Raw genomic sequence first — 19,332 nt, 5'->3', positions numbered from 1 at the left:
GCTTTAGCTATTGTTTTCTATCAGTAACTTTGCAGATGACTATTTGCCATATGGCGTCTTCCATAATTTTTTAGCTTTCTTAGTAATATTTCATGATCAATGGAATCGAATGCTTGGAAACAACCCTGTCGTATATTTTTGTTTAATGTTTTTTGACTATGTTCCCTTTCATGCTTACCGGCGCGTGTTTCGTAGATTCCTTTATTTCTAAACCCGTACTGACCACCGGCGATAACGTTGTGCTTGTTTAAGAAAATAGAGTTTGTCCAAAATTATTTCTTTAAAAAGTTTAGAAAACACAGCCAGCCTGAATATTGGCCGGTTGTTCGACATTTTTTTCGAATGCTTTATTTTGTGGATGGGTGTCGTAAATGCAAGCTGAAGTTGATCGCCGAAGTTTCTAGTAGAAATGTTAAGACTCATACTGCGCGTTAGGCACATGGCGTATTTAATTTGCAGCGTTCTTAATTGGCTTTGGTTGAATGCGGCCATGTCCAGCAGCATACCATTCTCCACTTTACTTATCAGAAAGTGTACCTCTGCTGCATCGGTTGGCTGAGGAAAAATTCTGCTTTTCACTTGCACCCGCCGCGATGGCTCAGTGGCTAAGGCGTTTTGCTGCTGAGCACGAAGTCGCGGGTTCGATTCCCGGCCGCGGCGGCCGCTTTTCTGATGGAGGCGAAAAGCAGAAACGCCCGTGTGTACGAGATTTCGACGTACGTAAAGATCCCCAGGTGGTCGAAATCAATGCGGAGCCCTCCACTACGGCGCGCCTCATCGCCTGCGTTGCGCTATCGCACAGAAAACACTTCGCACCCGCATTCACAAAGTTTCCCTCTCGAGGGCCAGTTTCCTTTGATCAACATTCGTTACCCTCCAGTCGCTTCGTCGGCGTTTCGTTTGTTATTTCGTTATCGGCCTTCTATATGTGCTTCGGGTTATTTCGCACGCTGAAAAAGAGATGCTCATAAAGCGTTATTTTAGCATCGTTTATTTTGCTTGGGATTTTGTTTCTAGTTCTTCTGAAGGAAGTCAGCAGTTCTTTGACGCGTGTTTTTATGAACTCGCGGTACATTACGTTTATCGTTTTTGTGCTTTCGTACAACTCAGCGGTTATCCGTGGTTTCCGCTCTTCTTGGGTTTTTTCATCCTTGCATTGGTAGAGCTAAATCATCAACTTTGTGTTTATTCATGGAACAGATTGACAGGTTTTTTGGCGGCATTTTTTTGTAAACATCTTGCCAACATAGTCTTGTGACTAGTCGTTGAAAGTTTTCTGATGTTTTGCTGTTGATTCTGCGAAACTGCTGGAGTTCATGGGGCTTCTGATGACTACGAAGGCTATGTTTTTCAAAGCGAAATGCCGCTATATTAACAAAAATATCGGATAGAAGAACTGCATTAGATACATCGGTTTTTTCTAGTTCGAAACACAAATATTGATGGAGCTTGCAGTATTTGCAATGAGCTTTGGCCGAAGGTAAACATTGTCTGTACAGTTATAACTGGCCAGTAAACAATTCAGTTCGGACGGCCATGCATCGTCTGCGCTCAAGTTTATATTCCTATCACCCGTCACAATAAACAGGTCGTTGCGGGCGGAAACCGACGTCGACAGGTTTGGCAAGCAGTGGAGAAATGTTTTCTTAGCACCAGTGCGACGTCTGCAAACAGCGGTCGCTGTACGCTTCCTTGAACGTATTTAAAAGCACTCGATATCTTATTTGCTTACGGAACACTTCTCTACAACCGCAGAAGTTAGCGTATCATTTACGTACATTGCGACACCATCACCATTTTTTTCTTGTTAGATTGGGACAAAGATATCCACTGAGAACTACGGGGTAGTCACGATCGGATGACGAGATTTTATTTAAGAAGAGGGCATCAAATTGATTTGCAGTCGAATTTGGAAGATGTTATAACACATTTACTTCGTTCTTTACGTTTCTCAGAATGACGTGGAGTACCGGCAAACCTTCCGAACCAGATAATTGCTCTTTGAAATACTGAACACTTGTATTAGGCGTTTTCGTCGCAAATATTTTATGAAACAACAGCAACTGTTACGATGAAGTTCGAGTTTGGGGCTAGTCAAGGCACCTAGGTGATTCTTCAGAGGTCATTCTTGGACGTAATGTGAATAACTGGTGAGCTTCCGTCGTTCTGCGCAAGAACCTTTCCGCTTCCTGCCCACACAAACTTGCACTTAGCTTCAAACAGCTATGGGCGCGTAGCTGTGAGCTTTTTTTTGTTCGTTTGCGTTAGGTGTTCATTAACGCACACTTGGTGATTCTAGAAAAGGCGAAGTTTAATGCATGTCAGTTACTTCTTCTAAGCCAAGGCTGCTCGATGAAATTACTCGCTGGGACAATATCGCGCGTTTTCCTCCACACAAGCCGAAGACCCAGTAGAAGGCGTCATAGTGACTTTCTTCAAGAGCTGCAGCAACTGATTCACAGATTTTTTACAAGCACCACCGCATCATCACCATTCTGCTGCTCGTTTTTCGGGATACCCCTTATTTAAATATTATTCAGCATCTTATGCTGCTAAATTCTTCTTCCTTATTGGTGAGCCTTTCATTTTCAGCCTTCAGGATGCTACTTTACTGTAGAAGTTCTTTGATTCGTATCTTTGCAAAATCATTTCTGAACTCGATGACGTCGTCACATGTGTCGAAACATCTCACACCGTCTTTCACATTTGTCATTTTGGTTCGCATGTCTCACTGAAAGGCTTGTAACTGCCTGCTTGGCTCTCTTATCTTCCTGGCATCCATAACTTCACTTACATGATCTTTGCCAAATTTCCCAGAAAGTGTGCAAACAAGAAGAAATCACAATTGGAATGCTTGTTTGGCAGCAGGCCATTGATGCAAAGACGGTGCGAAAATACAAGTACACATGCCCAGCGCAAATGTGCGCCGGAACAAATATGAACAAATGTGTGAAGCTATGTACAGAACCAAGTGACTTCACTATCGCATGCAGAAAGCTTGTCGTTAGCTGTGCGGGTACAAAGAACCACCTATCACACAATGTGCCGAATTCCGAAATCTCAACGTGATAAACTTGGCAAATTATTCCGAATGAGGAAAAAGGACTGGTCAAAACATTATTTGCGGATAACGGCTACCTGTCAAATCCAAAATGCTACAACCATTAATTCCGAACGTGCAACGTACGAATGTGTGCGGACCTCACAAAATATGAGTCAAGGCAGGTCAAAACTTTTACTAGGAATCTTTCCAACAATATGAGCAGAGAAGAAGAAACACTTGAGGGTAAGCTGTTGCAAGTTCAGTGATATCGAGTGAAGAATAATCACACCAACATATTCTAAGTATAAAGAAACCGAAGCCAGAGTGATTGAAAACATAGAACAATATTGCCGCTAAAAAGAACATATCGTTGTTTAAAAGACATTAAAGACGATCCTGAAATCAAACTGCACTCCATTTTCTTGGTTTGAATGTTGTATAGATTATTTATTTCCGCTCTCGTCCGATGGCCTTGTACGTCGTATTCGCCCAGAACACCGAAGTAAATAACAGTTTGAACTTCTCTTCGAATTTTCTATCTGCATATATTTTCTATATCTCCCAAAAATAAATATTGAGCCTTTTTCTTGGCCTAACACCAAAAGATTCTAAACAACACCAGCATCGTGGTTTGTTCATTATAAACCAGAATATACTGCTTTTATGGCAATGGTATTGACAAAGAAGGGTTTTAAAATAGGTAGTATATACGCGAAAAGATCCTTTTTAACATGTTAGACAGCGCGTGTGATGCAATATTAAGAAGATATTAACGTTAAAACGGCACTAGGGTGTTCCCCCTATTCCCTTGTGTCTAGCAAAGGAAGTGAGAGTATCTCAGCCTCTAACTGCCCGCATAGTACCCGACTAATTTTTATCAGGTCAGAGGGTGCACACGCTTTGAAATCTGCAATAAAATCCGTATACACTAAGAAATTTAAGGAGTGCGTTAAGTGAAAATACGAGTCGATTAAAACACATCTTCACAGAACAAGAGTTAACCAGCGTGTCTAGCTGTTATTATTAGTCATTGTTAAAAACAGAAAAGGGGCGCATTTAATTATAATTAATTGTCGTGGGTACATCGACACCGTAATTTAAGTGGCCCCACACTGTACCTTAGCCATTTAGCTGCACGGTGTATCCGGCGACAACAACCCCTGAACACGAACTGGGGCAAGGATAATTGCCCTATTTTTCTTGTCAACATTAGGAAGGTTGTCAAACCTACATTCTTCATATCAACGTTAAGAATATTCACAGGGGCCACATTGAAAATGCTTGAATAGAGCACTTTTCAATCGTCAATTCACGTAATGAATACCCCGCTTGGCTTCAGTTAGCGTTCAGAAATATAGGAAAAATGGTTATAGGAAAAAAGGGAAGATTTTACGTCGACAGAAAATGCGGTTTGAAAAGGTGAAAAAATTTTAACTGAATAAAAAACAAAACTTACGGCCGCTTCACCCCCTCCCACACTGAAAATATAGTGCCGGCGTCATTGCTGATGCACTCAGCGAGTGTTTCTGACATGGATGTCAAAGCGAAGGCGTAACCTGTTCATTGCGTGCACCCTCAGCCAGTTAGATTCACCGAGATGTATTGGTCTCGAAAATGCCGGTGCGGCTCGCCCTAAACAGGTGCGAGGCTTAAGTCGTGCTTCAATTTATTCATTTTTGCCAGAGGTTTTCCTGACCAAAAATTACGTCACACCGGGCATTTCTTTATGTGTCCAATTCTTTGAACTTTTGGCCATGTTGTATAGGATCTGTTTACCAGACATGCGGGATTTTTCACCAACCGTTATAAATATTGCATTTTCAGTGTTCTGTAATTTTTAGAGTGTTTGTCACCTTGTAACACGCTGTACATAGAGGCTACATTGGATGTTTTGCATGCCCTTAGAGGATATACTCATTGTTGGATTTGCTTTGCGTTGCCACTTGTGCGGTTGTCGGTTCCATTCGTCGTATCATTGCCGCTGTACCTGGTTCGTATCAGCGGCTCCATTCCTGATACGAATGTGTCGGTCATCTGCTGTACTATAGAGTGAAGCCCCAGTGTCAGCACGGACAGCCTATTTTCCTAAATTTCACGGTGTCCTAGATCTAACTGTATAGCTGGAGTCGGCTGTTTTGTTAAAGAAAACATGTATGATATATTACCACTATCATGTCAGTGAGTGAAAAGCTGTGAGGAAGTGAAAAAGTGTATAAAGACGACAATTGCATAGATTTGGAGTGAAGTTTGCGTTGTGCTGCGACGGAAATTACTTGTCCTTTCCTATAAAAATATTGGTGTTCTTGTTTATTGTTTTTTGACGTTGAGGTCATATGGAGCGCGCACTGCGACGCATCAGTGTATACAATGGTGCATGAAGATTTGTACCGTAATTCCAGAGATGGCTCGCGCACAACACGTTTGGTGCCTCTTCTCGTTTGCTTTTTTCAAAAACAAATCGTAGACAATAATAGACCAAGTGGCGCACTGTTCATCAGATCCAATGCCACCTCTTCGTCAATTCTTTCGCTGCTTAATTTACCACTAGACATAACATTCGCTAACCCAATTGTGCATAGGCAAAGGAGCGAGAAACAGGCGCAACTCGACTGAGTGAGTTGCTCGCGTCATGCTTCAATACCAGAAATAAACGTGCTCATACTGTGCGCCCACGCCTAAACTCCTTTACAAAATAAAGATCATTTTTAGTTTCTGACACACTCCATAAAATGGGCCTACGAGACAACCTAGCAGTAAAAAAATTCCAAAGTTGGGAAAGAAATATTCCAGTCACCGAAGATCGAAAGAAGGCCTTTAGCGTTGAAACCTGGGAATAATATACCCCTGCGGCACTGAGGTAAAAAATTATGCACCCCTCCATTTAATGAAGACAATGGTTAAATGGCAAAGTCCCTCGTGATGAATTCATCGGATTGTCAATCCTAAACTACGAATATGTGTCACGCTGGTGGTACGCACCACTTTTTTTAGAATACCGGCAATAAGCCTCGTGTATGCACTGCATACGTCTAACGATTGGTTTTGGGGTCTACAGCTCGAATCGGTACCTGTGGCTTAGCGTAGAGCGAGTAGTGTTTCAAAGTGGTGCCTGTGGATGGCGTTAAACCTCAAAATGTGACGTTAGGCGCAGCGGCCTTAACCTCAAAATGCCACGTTAGGTTTGACGTCCTGCGGGTAACAACCTTGCAGCGTGAAGCGCCGCGTCATTCTCATCGTACGTCAACCTGTAGGTAACAGCTGTCGACATTAACCCCTGGACGTGACTTTAAGCCTACATGCGCCGCGCCGTCGCTGGCTTGTGTCCCCTCCTCCCTCTGCAACACATCAACCTTTAACGGAGGGGGCCTAACGAAGCTGTCGCTTCGCAGTGAAGCGTTTTAACTCTTCTACACTTTGCCCTTCCACAATTTCCTACACTTAATGGTCATGGTCAGAGAAAGTTAGCTGTCCTGCAGTGGTACTTCCTCCAAAGCTTCATTTTTGTGATAATGCAGGGCGTTACATGGTTCTGGCAGTGCGAGTACTTGGCAAAGAATGCTACGCATTACTAATGGGACTGTCAAACCGGACCCGTAGATGGCAATAGTGTGCAAGTCACCTAGTGTGCGCTTCAGCAGAGACGCTTTTCAAACATGGCCACCAAAGGCACACTTAATCACACCGAACCTTACTCCGAAACGACCACATGCCGTGACGGGTGGGCTACACACTTGCGAAAAGATTTAAAAGCCTAAGCACATCACTTCCTGCGCAGCGCAGAAACCCGTGTGACCGTCGGCAACGCAACGTGCCCCGCTTTTGCCGCATCAGAGAGAGAGAGCCCTTTATTAGAAGAAAGCAGAGATCTTTGATGGCATGTATTCACCAAAATGTACTCTGAGCGGATGGGACAACTGGAATAAAGGCCCTTAAGAAAGCAGGGCGAAACAGAGTGAGTTGGAAAAAGGCAGAGGTAAAGATGAGGCAACATAGAGACTTCCGTTGATTACGTAACTGTCAAGGTGGTCTCACAGGTCGATGATGCATAGGTTTTTTACGATGCTTCGCGCCGCTACCATGTTCACGTGCACTGCAAGTTGCGAAGTGCCCGAGGTTTACGAAAGTCGCGTTGGACTGGTTGCAGCTTGCCAGAGAACTGCCGGCGTGGGCACCTCGCTGTCGGTGGCTCAACCTTCGGTGGCAGAACACGGATCGTCTAGCAACTTGCCCTCAAGGACGCGCACGCCACAGCCGAGATCTCCCCTATCAGACTCAACGAGCGCCGCTGCTGTCAGCCTCTGACTAACTCTGGAAAGAGCATTGTGTCTGTGCTATATTCGGCCGGTGTGCAGAAAGCACTTGGCGAACTGACCGTGAGAGCTTCGCGCGTAAATACGCGGTGCCTCCGAGCGCAGATTCTTTCGGTTTGGGGGAGCCAATCTATGTTGCTCTTCTCGAGGCCTGTACTGTAACCTCTCCCCGAAGGATATTGTTCCTGTATTTCTTCGGCTGAGCACTCGCTATGCAGTAAACAGTTAAGTTTGCCTTCGGCATTTTGTTGTCATCGCCAGGGCAACAACACTTGGTGGCCGCACACCACCACACTGCCTCACAAGACGGAGGCAACGGACCCCGGTTCGGGGACGCCTCCCCGCCGGTAACAAGTTCCAGACTCTCTTTGAGACACATATGTCGTGTAAATAATCGTGCAAAACTAACTTTTTTCGCTAGGGTGATAAAGATGACCAGGGTCCAAGAAGAGCTTGCAAAGATATAGCGAGGTGTAGAAGAACTCGATCTTTTTAGCGAGGGTTTTTTTTCCTAGCTCTAAGCGTGACACTCGAGCAAGATGTGCTCAAAAATTTCTGGCAAACCGCAGGCATTGCACGAAGGACTTGTGGTCTGACCGCGGCGATGGCGGTAGGAGTTTGTAAGGGCTGCGTTGAGGCGCAACCAAAGGTAAAGCGTCTCAAGTTGACTAGGGGTTCACTCTGGAAGCCGCTTTCTTGGGTCCAACTCTATATGGTACCGGAAGAAGTCATGAGGTTCGGTGAAAAAACAGATGCTGTATTGTTCCTCCAAGACAAGCTGCTTCGCTAACGCTACAGTCTCGTTCTTGCTGAATAAAATGTTTCTCATATTTCGCAGCGGCAACCCTCAGCGAGTCGCCTTATCTGCTTTCGCGTTGCCGAGAATGCCACAACGTGCAGGTACCCATTGAAAGGGCACAAAATGCCACGCGACATCGGCTAGATGGTGCCGTGGGTGACATCGCGGGATACATGCTCCTATAGGGTAATGCAACTAGCAAGCCGTAGGGTTTGCAGCGTTGTCTCCAAATCCGATTTGATTGATTGTAGGGTTCAACGCGCCAACGCAACGCAGGCGATGAGGCGCACCGTATTGGAAGGCTCCGTATTAATTTTTACTACCTGGGGATCTTTAACATGCGCCGAAGTCTCGTATACAGAAGCGTTTTCGCTTTTCGCCTCCATTCCCCGGCCACCGCGGCCGAGAGTCGAACTCGCGTCCGCGTGCTCAGCAGCTCAACGCCTTAGCCACTGAGCCACCACGGTGGGTGTCTTCAAATCCGTTAATCTGGCCAATTCTGCTGGTGGGCGACGAAGAATGTAGCGGAGGGCTTGCAGAATTTCCTGACGTTCGGCAGGCATGGATTGTATTCTACGTTCAAGGCAGTGGGAACACGCTTGGCCGGTTTGCGAAACGTACACACCAGATGAGGGAGAAAACCCATTTATACAAGAAAGTAAGAGTGTATGATATTGGTATCAAACTCTTGTAATTACCCCTAAAAAACGTCCTCCCCGATAGGCATTCGTAAACCCTGGTGAAGCAGTCTTTACTCGTGCTCGAGTTATGCCACCCCTTAGCTGTTCATGGGATTTTATGAGTACCTTTATTAAAAGAATGAGGGACTAGTCTTTGTCTTTTTACTTGTATTTTACCTCATTTCTATTTTACCTCATTTTCTATTTTGCCTCATACTTCTATTTTACCTCATTTCTGACCACTGCTAAAGCTGTGAAGATACCGGAAATACATGGACTCCACATGGACTTCACATGGACCACCGAAAAAATGTAATGATGATTACTATACTCGATAATGCGACTTTTGTGCGCAGCGCCAACTACAGCCTTTTAGATCACCGCGAATATCTGCTGCGTCTCAGAGAGTGATAGCATGATCAGCGAGCGCACGGCGGCACCCGCTACTATGCTGGTATCTCGCTGTACGTCGCTGCCGCCGGCGACCATGTTGCTGCAAATCGTGTCTGAAGCTCCAACGCAAATGTCACGTGGTTCGGATTAGACGTACATGGAAGAGTAGTGGCGTCCAAAAGTGTGAGGGGAGGCAATGAGACAGATGGCGCAATAGCAGCCTCTGCTACACCCCAACTCACAATTTCGCCAGACGCTCTGACGAGCGTCTCCTTTGGTCTCAGCATACTACTTTATTAAACGGCCTCACGAACTGAAACCCTTCCCGTTCCAATGAGGTATAACGGGTAAATAAAAAAAACTGAAAATGGATGTTTGGATTTAAAATAAAAAATGTAAAAAGGTAATTAAACAAGATAATTACGCAGAACATGACTCACTACAGAAGAATAATAAATACAAAAGATCAAAAAGCTATCATCGCGTTATTTGCCGCTGACTTTGTTTCTGCGTTTGTGTGAAATTGTGACAACATATTTGAGTGGTTAGTATTGTTTAATATTAGCGTTAATTGGTATTGTCATTTCTTCTAAAATTTTTAATCTTTTTGTATGTTTTATTAGCTCTGGTTTCCTTCTTACGAGATAATTTCTATGGATATCAAGAAGTTGTTCTCTGTGTTTGTTTGTTATTGCGCAGTCCTTAAATAATGGTCAAAAGTGTCTGCTGGTAGGTTACATTTACATATGTTTTTATTTGTAATGGCGAACCTACGAAAATAAAACGGAAATCTACCGTGTCCAGTGATAAACTGTGACGTGTAATAGTTGGTGAGAAAGTGGTCCGGAATTTCGTGAATATTCTTTATCTATTGGAATGTGTAGCTTTCATATCCTTCTTGTTTCCACTCAACATTCCAATGTTTTCTTAGGTTTTTATTGAGCTGTTTTTGTTTTGATAAATTGTAGTGAAATAGGCCAATCAATTTTTCGCCATATTTTGCGGCTTTTTTAGCCATTTCGTCCGCTATTTTATTACCGACATTGCCACTGTGACCCTTAATGTAAGTTACCGTATTTTGGCCTGTCTTGCTATTTTTTTAGCATTTGTTTAATTCTACATACATTTGGGTTCCAATTATTTGGATTGCTAATTGCTTTTAGAGTTGATAGGCTATCAGTATACAACTGTACGTTACCTTCTTTGAAGCTAGTTTGGAGGTATTCAAGTGCTTTTAAAATCGCGATTCCTTCTGCCTCAAAGTTGTGGCTGTAATCCGGAAGTTTGTATTGTTTGGTTTCTACTATTTTGCCGGATTTGTCTAGAATTATAAAAGCTGCTCCTATGTCGGTATTATCTTGCGAGCCGTCTGTAAGTACTACAAAATCTGTCTGCGAAATTGGTTGGGTAAGATAGGTAAAAGATATCTTATCGGCTGGATGCAGCTGCCATGTATCTACTTTGTTACTTATTTGTTCTCACTTAAAAGCGCGGTTTTTCCAGGTGAGCATTTTTCCGGCGAAAAGTACGTTAAATGTTTCGATTTCTTTTTCGATCGTCAGATGATTTGGTGGGACATTAGCTATTAAGTTTAAAGCCGGATTAGATACGGTTTTAAATGCTTTAGTAACTCTAATGAGGGTAACTTTTGGTAACATTAATTTTCTTGAATACTTCTTACTTGTTTTCTCATTAGTGCCTGTTTTTTTTACCGAGTCCCTCAAACGTTTGAACATTTTCCTCCACTTTTTCGTACCTGCCTTCGTTCTCCCGGTTCTAACGCCGACTACGAAACCGTCGCCATAGCCACCGCCGAATTCCAGCAGCAGCAGTGAAAGTGCTTGCGCACTAAAATCAAATAGGTTTGGTTCCTTGAGAAGGTTGTATCCGGGTAGCGATCCCGCCATTTTTTAGCGCAAGCTTTTAAGCACCGCTCCTGTGGTTTGACGGCGCAGTCAGCTTCTAATGACCGAGCGACGGAAGATGAAATCGAAGACAGACGAGATAGGGCGAGGTGGAAAGAGAGGGAACAAAGTTGGGCGATAGTGGAAGAGGAAGGGCGATATTCAGAGGCCGCGGAGACGTTCTGGGATGTTGTGGCCCGCTGTGAGATTCTACCAGAGTAGCGACTCCCGTCGCGCGTTCGACGATGATGTCACCGTAACCTGTGACGAAGGATATTCACTACGCCTGTCCCAGCAGCTAAATCCGCAACCCTAGCTAGGGTACCTCGATGCTGGTGTACCCCGGCGGCGCTTGAACCGAGGCAACCTACGGTCGGGCAGAGTTTTAGTACCGCGGCGGCTAAAGTCCGCATTACGGCGTGTGGTAAACGAAAGCCGCTTTATTTTAACTCAAACTTTGTATAAATACTGGATGCGATGCGACTCTTCCGCCGCTTTCTGGTAATTGCATCATTACGTCAGTCACATAGTACAGTGTTTGCGCGATTCGGGCTGCCGAGTTAAGCCAAAGACCAGTGAACATGACTGGCACACGGCATTCGGGCCCCTAGTTTTGCTTGATTATGACACGTGATTGCTGACGTGCAAGTAGAAGCGCTGATTACTATGTTTTACTGCTTTATGCCCGGCCCAGGTTTTGTTGTGGTGAAGCCGGTTTACTCGGCGCCGCTCCGGGGCTCCTTCTCGCCACTATCCAACCCTATTTCACAACTGTTTTGCCCTTCGCCACAATCGATGCCTGTTTCAGAAATTGCGCAATCGGCTGCGAGTGGTGCTAGCGCCGATATCACATGATTGCAGAGAATCCACAGAAGCGCGAATGGGCGTAAAAACAACTCAAAGCTACCGCAGCAGAACAGGTATCTGCCGCTGTTCCCTCTCAAAATCAACCTCGCCGAGCAGCTGCGCATCCTTTCCGGGTAAAGATCAACTTGCCGACTTGGAACGCCGGCATGACCCCAGCATCGATACCGCTTCCACATTTGCGCAATCGGCTGACAACGGCACTAGCTCCGATATCAGCTCAATGCGGAGACTCAACAGGTGCGCGCATGGTGGTTGATTGATTGAATTCAGTATAAACGTGCGCTGCATATTTGGACGAGGGACGGGGACATTGAAAAGACAAACCAAACCAAAAGACAAAGACAAACCTAAGTAATTGCATGGTTTAGCGCACCCACGCAACACAGGCGATGAATTAAATTTAAGGGCTTCGGATTAAGGGTTCTAGATTAAATTTGTTCAGCTGAAGACCTTTCACGTGCGCCGAAATCTCGTACACACGGGCGTTTTTTATTTTCGGCTCCATCAGAAAAGCGGCCGCTGTGGCGGGGAGTCGAACCCGCAACCTCGTGCTTGGCAGCGCGAATGTGCGGAAAAGCTACTGAAACCTGCCGCCACAGAACATGTGGCCGCCGACATTGCCCCCTCAAATTCTATTTCTGCGAGTAGCTGCCTAAAGAGCAACTTGCTAGCCTCGGAACTACGGCGTGGACCCATAATTCTTCTTGAGCTTGGAAGAGTCTCAGAGCGACCTTTCCGCCGGTGTATTTTCCGAGGAAGTATCCGTCCATCACCAGTTGCCGGTTTATGCGTGCATGGTTTGTGGTTGAAGGAGGGCGCGTGCACGCACGGCTGGGCTTCATGCCGCTACCAATGACACGCCCATTGAGCTGGTGGGAGATTTAAATACGAAAGTTTTACGCGCCCTGTCAGCTGTCCTCCGTAATCCAGCGGTTTGGGCCTGGATTCGTGTGTTACACAGATATTAAGACACCTATGAAGGGGGAGGGAAACGGACAGCCAAAACTTTTTCCTTTCCTCTAGAATAAAGCTTTAGGCCTTCAAAAGTTTAGGTCATTATTTGACCGAGACATGTCGCTAGCTTGGGGGAAGAAGAGCAGGAGTCGAAGAAGCGTCAACCTGAAGAGAAGCGCGAGTGGTCGCGAAAACAACACAAAGCCGCAGCAGCCGCAGTTAGCACCTCAAGTTCCAATTCGACGAGTAGCTGCGAATTCTTGCCTGATGAACAGAAGCTTGCCATCTTAAAACGCCGACGGGAGCCAATTAAGATTGTTCAGCATACAGGGCTTTCAGAGCGCCATTTTAGACGGTGTCTCCCACTTTTAAAGGGGTCCTGAAATACCTTCCGCCGATGCATGGTTGTACATGTAACCAAATAAAGCAATGTATTAGCAATCTATTCCCGCAAGAATTTTGTTAAAGCGATGAGTATTAGCTGAGAAATCGTAAATCAAAACCCGCGCATTATCGTCGCTCCGCGTTTCCTCCTCGTTTCGACTTACTCTCCGCTGTTGACGGCATGCGAGCCTTGCCTCCCATGATGCTGCGCTCCTCAGCGGTGACGTACTTCCGCTATTGCGCTGCTCACACTGCCGTCTGCTACGGGCAAGCTTTGTTGACACCATGAATCCCGCACTCCGCTCAAGGCTGGAAAAGCGAACGAAAAATCTGGCCGCATGTGTGCGGTGGCCTGGCCTTGCCCTTTCGCGGTGTACGTTGCGCAGTTGCTATCGGCGGCACGTGACTTTTTATCGGCGGTGAACTCGCAGCCGCACGGTGAGGATCGTGCGCTCGTTCCCTTTGATGCACCGCGCACTGTTTATCCAAAAAACGCCGTATCAGATGTGGCCCCGCCGGTGCCGGGTCTTATTTTGCGGCGGTGGTAATTCCTGCCGGCGGCATGTGAAAAAGACATTTCCAACCGATACAGAACCCGTGCACAAAACGCTTCAATCATGTGACCAGTTCAGCTTGGGGCGACGCGTAGTGGAGAGCGGCAACGTTGGTAAAACATGCTCCGCCACGTCTCTGAACTTTCTAGCGCAGGTGCGAGCGCCATTTCTTTGACAATCTCAAACATCGGTTGCCTTGGCAATAAGGCACAAACCACTCTACAAGTCCGTTACGCTTCCGTGATCCCGGTTCATCTTGGGGCCCCACCTCGCAACAGGGGGGCACTGCAGGCGTACACTCACTCCCATTGGGAAGTGCGAGACGCGTTTGGCATTGCAGGAGGCGATGGTGTGTATGTTGTGGACGCCTTTGTTGCGCGATGGAATGCGACGTTGTGCTTCTGCGGGTGAATAGTGCTTCCCATCTTCTGGATTATCTTTCTCGAGCGACGTACACTCAACCTCGCCTGGGGTATGTGCAGCGTGCGCGGCTAAAAGCCATCTCGGCTTGTGCGGCAGAGTCAAGTGACTTGCTGTTCGTCCCCGCAAACCGCGCGCGAGGTGAGTGCCGAATTGACGACGGGCAGCTAGAAGGAAGCAACCCATCGTATCTCAATCGCGGTCCATACTTGCAACGCATGTTGTGACGTTGTGTTCGTTCGAAACGCATCTCTGGATTGTTTTGAAGTTGAATAAAATGTGTGCGTCAAACCGGGGCATTCGGCTCAGGGTGTTTTCTGCGATTGCACGAAAGAAGAGCCTCGAGGCTTCAACGCTTTCTATATGGAACGTACTCAGGTAAGAGAATATCCATGTCGTGTTATGGTTGTGTTGCATTCAATACAAACGGTTAAGCGTTTGTTTACACTTGTTTCGTTTGTCGTAAAATGTCCAAGCACTCCGGCACTACGCTGGCAGATCAGCCGTCGAGCCGACGCTGAGCAGACGACTCATCTCTTTGCCGGAAGTACGTGAAAAAGTCGCCCAATAGCAGGATGTCTAGCTCATGACGAACATCTGGTAATCGATCACGTAGACATGTGAAGATGGCGGAGTCCAAAAACACGAAGGGAAGGGTGAGAAAAAAGCGACAAACTTTGCAACAAAAGTGTGAGCTTTCCGCTGCGCGTAAAAGACTAATACTTGGCACAGGTGACGTTGACAACCCAATGTAACGATTGCGCTATTTCATTTAGTGTGCTCAAAACGCCTTTCAGGGTCCCTTTAAGCGTGCGCAAATAACTATTTGCCGGTTTATGCGTGCGCAGGTTGTGAGGGTTGGGAGTGAAGGGAGAAGGGGGGGGGGATCGTGCAAGTGCAGCTATAGCTATTGTGTCCATACCGATGGCTCATGACAACTCCGTTGTGATGGAACTAGGTTTAAACCGGGACGTCAAACAGCCGAATGCAAACTTGCTGCTGTCTTTACTGGTCGAGGATTGGGTTGGCGTGTTACACAGGGAGTAAGATGCCTACGACGCGGGAATGCAACATCTCTGTGTTTGTCCGCGAGAATAAACCTCAGGTTATTACAAGTATCATTCAGCTAATTGGCTAGGCAGTATGCTCTATCGCGAATTACAAACCAGCAAGCTTAGTTTCGTTTCCCCTTAGACAGCGTCCAGCTTCGCAGGTCATCCTTCTTCACAGAGTGGAAGAGCACTAATCTTTTTCACGCTCGCTCACATTACGTTCGCCCTACCCGTGTTGTACTTTAGGAAAAAGTTCAAAAGCTTCTTGACATTACTTGCGTTCTTTCTTCGGTCTAAAAACCGAGTTTCTTCGCTGGAATGCTGATCAGTGAGTTACAAAAACCTAGTATTTTTGAACCTACCTTGTATTATGTTGAGGTGGCCCCTTAAAATGCACCCCCAACACCGCTCAAAAGACGTCAATTGGAGATACTAGTGAACAATGGCCGGCCCCCTTATTGGGCTGTCTTTTTAACACATTTGCCGTACATACGTTTGCCGCCGTTGCGCGTTGGGCACTCTCGCTTTACAATGACATACAGGCACCCACATGCCGAGCAGCAACCTGCCTATTCGACAGCCGAGCAATGCGACAGAGCACGACTACGGTCCTTCATTGCGCAGGTTTCACCTACGCGGTCACATCACTTTCAGCGAGATTCGTAAAGGCCCTGACAATAATGACGGCCAGTTTTCTGGTTTGAGTAGATACAAGAGGCTTTCGACTTAATAAAATTACGCTATTCGAGTAGTGTGCATGGGGATACCACCAGTATATATCTATCCCAAGAAAAAATGGTGATGAAGATGACGAACAAAAAACAAGGAAAGCAAGCTAATTGCAAGAAGAGGCGGATGGATAACTGAGGTTAAATTCAAATTAGCAAACTTAACTTGCCGTACAACCAAGTTAATACGTGCACACAAAGAAAAAAATTCGGCCACATTCACAATAGAGATGCGAAGAATGAGAGGACAGCGGAGCAGGTGATCTTCGCTTGCTTTAGGTTGGGTTCCCTTAGCTCGGTCTTTTTCGTAAGAGAAAGATGGGTAACGAGCGAAGCTTTCTCCAAGCGAACTGAGTTAAGTCAAATCCAGAACAACACTCGTCAATCCCAAAATCATACTGCCAAAGTGAGAAGCGAAGTCCACTTCAACTCAGCCAAAGTCCAAAGGCAACGCCCGCGCTACGATTCCAAAGGAAATGCTGGGTTCCCCGAATGCGATTATACCGCAGTGGGACAGACCCCGGTTTCATAACGTGAGGGACCTAGGTCATCTTACGACCACGTGAAGCGTTTTTGCATAGCGCGCGCACTCCCAACTTTCGGTCCTAGGCTACTTGTCTCCGCGCTATTTTCTCTGACGTTTCTTGCGTAGAAGTTTCGTCCCTTCCACTTTGCGCCGCCGGTTTTTGAGGGATGCCAAGCACGGATGAACCATGAGCTTAAACAGCTAAGCTGTTCAAAAGGCGAACAAGGTAATCGTTCTTCCTGACTGGTGCTGGTCGGCAATGCGTACTTGCGTGTTTGGCAACCGTTAGTACTGGAAAGTCATAGCTGTGTATGTTCCAGGGACTTAGTTAGGTACTGAGCATCTTTCTGAGGAGTACAGATTCCCACAGAAAATCAGGGCGTGCTCCGAAGAGGGGGACAGCAGAGCCAAAGAAGGGCAGCCCGCTGTGGACGTGCAACGCGAAGCGCTTACGGATGTCAAAGAACCCAAGGTTGCAAAGAGAAGTCAGCTGGCGATGGCGCCAAAGAGTGGAGCGAGTTTCTGAGAGGACGCTAGTCAAGGGGTGACAGATCCAGAAACAAAGTTCAACATTAAGTCCAACAGTGGATCAACAGAAGCTCCGAAAAGGCTTTCGCCTCCATATTTTTAAAAAGTTCTAAGTTTTGTGCGTAATGTTTTCTAGGGTAACTGCACTCAGTCGTTGCTGATTTATCATGGTGCCCGAGCGAATCTCGTGTAGACTCGACTGCGTGTGAAACAAAGTTTTTGCGTGTATCTTTTGTGAGGAATTTGTTATTAGCGATGGTGTATTTTTCCGTACCACTGTTCAATAGCATCACCCGCATTGCAGAGGAACATTTCTTTCACAAGTTTCCTGCAACTACTGCTAGCAAACAGCTACGGAATGAGTTTAGAAGATAGACGCCGTCCTCCTTGCAGTCCTTGAGCGCTATAGGCCGCCATATTTATCATTTTCATTTGTTGTCCTTGTGGGCCTTCTTCGGAAGCTGCCACAGATTGGATTCTATTGTAGTGGAGCTGCCGCACCCTCTCAAGTGCACATCCCGGTAGTGCCTTTCTCGGTATGAGACGCCCTGTTTAGTGTGAAATAGATGGTGTGCCACACACAATACCTTGGAGTTGCTTACAAGCACATTCTTTACGTCGTTCTTGTCAACGTCTGCGTGTGGGATGACAGAGCTTAACTAAGAAAGGTACTCATCAGCACAAAATGAAAGTAATTTTATCTCCAGATAGAATAGACATATCTCCTGATCATATCTCCTGAAATGATAGATCATATCTCCTGAAATGCGCAGCAATAAAATTTGCTGGTCGACCACATGAATATTCCCGTCTGGACTATTTGAGTGTAGGTTTATGGTTGTGTAGTTCCATAGCCGATGGCGTTAAACCACAACATTTTATTTCTGATCCCTGTAGTCGGTACTGATTAATACAACAGCGGCGTTTTGTGCCACAAACCCAAGAATCCATTGCGGGTGACGGGAACGTCGCCAATTGAATACCGGTTATGGTTTTCTTCGTATCAAGGTGTCGGTTATCAACAAGCCACTTCCCTACTCTATTGAAATTATTTCTAACACCCCTAGCAAATTTAATACACTTCTGTCCTATCCCCTCACTCCCTCCCGAGTCGTTATTTTTTTTTTGTCTATGTCTCGACGTTCTGGGTTCTGCGAGCGACGGCTCCGTGAGGAGATCTTTTTTACGAAACCGGTCATGGCGTTCTCCACCAAGTAATAAACATGGATCAATACATACCTATATGCTTCTGTTACGGTGCTGTGCGCAATGATAATTGTTTGCGAAGTTGCACTTGATTGCCAGTGCTGGGTCTCGTCCAGAAATGCTTCTGAACTACCTACGGGAGTGGCAGTTCAGTGCGTCCTGCTGTTGTGGCACGGCGCCAGCTGTAGGAATATCACTATAGCAGCAGCTGGGTTGGCGTGCACGTTATAACCCCTGCAACGAGCTCATGATACGCCGAGGTAAGGTGGTCATGCATAAAAATATACGGGATGAACTTTTGTCCTTAGCAGATGTCTAGCTGTTTGCGTTCTAAAATTTAAATGTGTGCCATCGGTGTTTCTCTGTTGTGATAACAATGTTTGTGCAATATATATTACCCAAAACGTCTATCTACACGTTTTTGTCGTGATTCCCAACGGCAGTATAGGTTTAAAGTGCGCTGCGGTGACTCCTACAGAAAGACGGCAATGTTCGTTTTATAATTACTTAAATGGTGCTTTTTCTTCCGTGGCGAAAAATACATCTGTTTATGGTAAATAAATTTCTACGATAAAATGCATGAAGAGTTTGCATTCAGTCGCCGTGCAAACTTCTATATCAAGCCTTTTTGTAAAAATGTGTTTAAGAGGTCTTCGTTGGATGGGGTCGTGGAAGTGTTGAGGGGCGCTATCTGGGCAGGTAAAACCCAAAAAACACGTAAATCCGAGGGGGTGCGAGAGGGGGGGGGGTACAGTGCGTCTTTCAGGAAGCTTATGCAATGCTGTGCGCAATTAGGAAAAAAATTAAAAATAACATATTACCGGAATGGAAAATACGGCTATGCTTTAAACAAATGCGACGTCGACTGCCCAGTCCGACATTCTGTTGACCTGATGTTGCATTCTATCGATTACTTTACAGCGGCACCTGTAACCTCGACAAGCCCCCTGGATAGGACAAGCGGAAGCTCGTTTAGAATACTCG

At 45.9% G+C, this 19,332-nt stretch overlaps 1 protein-coding gene across 3 annotated transcripts in view; it reads right to left on the bottom strand.

Annotated features, from left to right (window-relative positions):
• The window catches only part of LOC144175166 (putative 4-coumarate--CoA ligase 1), an 89,419-nt gene extending 70,861 nt beyond the window's left edge, over positions 1–18,558 (bottom strand). For all 3 annotated transcript variants that reach the window (XM_077704267.1, XM_077704266.1, XM_077704268.1), the window contains exon 1: positions 18,382–18,558. The gene's annotated coding sequence lies outside the window, so the exon portion shown is untranslated. The remainder of the gene's footprint in view (positions 1–18,381) is intronic.
• Between the last annotated feature and the right edge of the window lie 774 nt (positions 18,559–19,332).

The sequence above is a fragment of the Haemaphysalis longicornis genome, unplaced genomic scaffold (assembly GCF_048455015.1).
Source record: "Haemaphysalis longicornis isolate Haplotype H1 unplaced genomic scaffold, Haemaphysalis longicornis Haplotype H1 scaffold_3, whole genome shotgun sequence".
In the NCBI taxonomy this organism is placed as follows: domain Eukaryota; kingdom Metazoa; phylum Arthropoda; class Arachnida; order Ixodida; family Ixodidae; genus Haemaphysalis; species Haemaphysalis longicornis.
Note: the sequence above shows the minus strand (reverse complement) of the source record. Positions and strands in the feature narration are given on the sequence as shown.